Source organism: Dioscorea cayenensis, chromosome 7 (assembly GCF_009730915.1).
Source record: "Dioscorea cayenensis subsp. rotundata cultivar TDr96_F1 chromosome 7, TDr96_F1_v2_PseudoChromosome.rev07_lg8_w22 25.fasta, whole genome shotgun sequence".
Lineage (NCBI taxonomy): Eukaryota > Viridiplantae > Streptophyta > Magnoliopsida > Dioscoreales > Dioscoreaceae > Dioscorea > Dioscorea cayenensis.
In genome coordinates this window covers 590321-590629 of record NC_052477.1, presented here as the reverse complement: position 1 = coordinate 590629, position 309 = coordinate 590321, and positions in this window count along the sequence as shown.

Sequence of the window (309 nt, the reverse complement as noted above, 5' to 3'; positions counted from 1 at the left end):
CAACAGAGGGGTGCCTGGCTGGATGATCAAGCGGAAGGAGACGAAGCGAATGATGGGGTCCGGCGCAATGAAAACACAATGTTCAAGCAACGATCATGGCGCTGCAGCTCACGCTTTCCTGGGCTGCTGCAGGCCAATGCGGACATTCGCCGGGCCCACGTGTCGTGAATGACCGCAGAAGATCACGGGGCCGCTCCAGGCATCACGTGGGCAATAATATATAAAATAGCTAAAAGCAACTATTAACAACAGCGTTAAAGCTCGGAAATAATTTGAGATGGAAGAAAAATGGTAATAATTGAACGATGT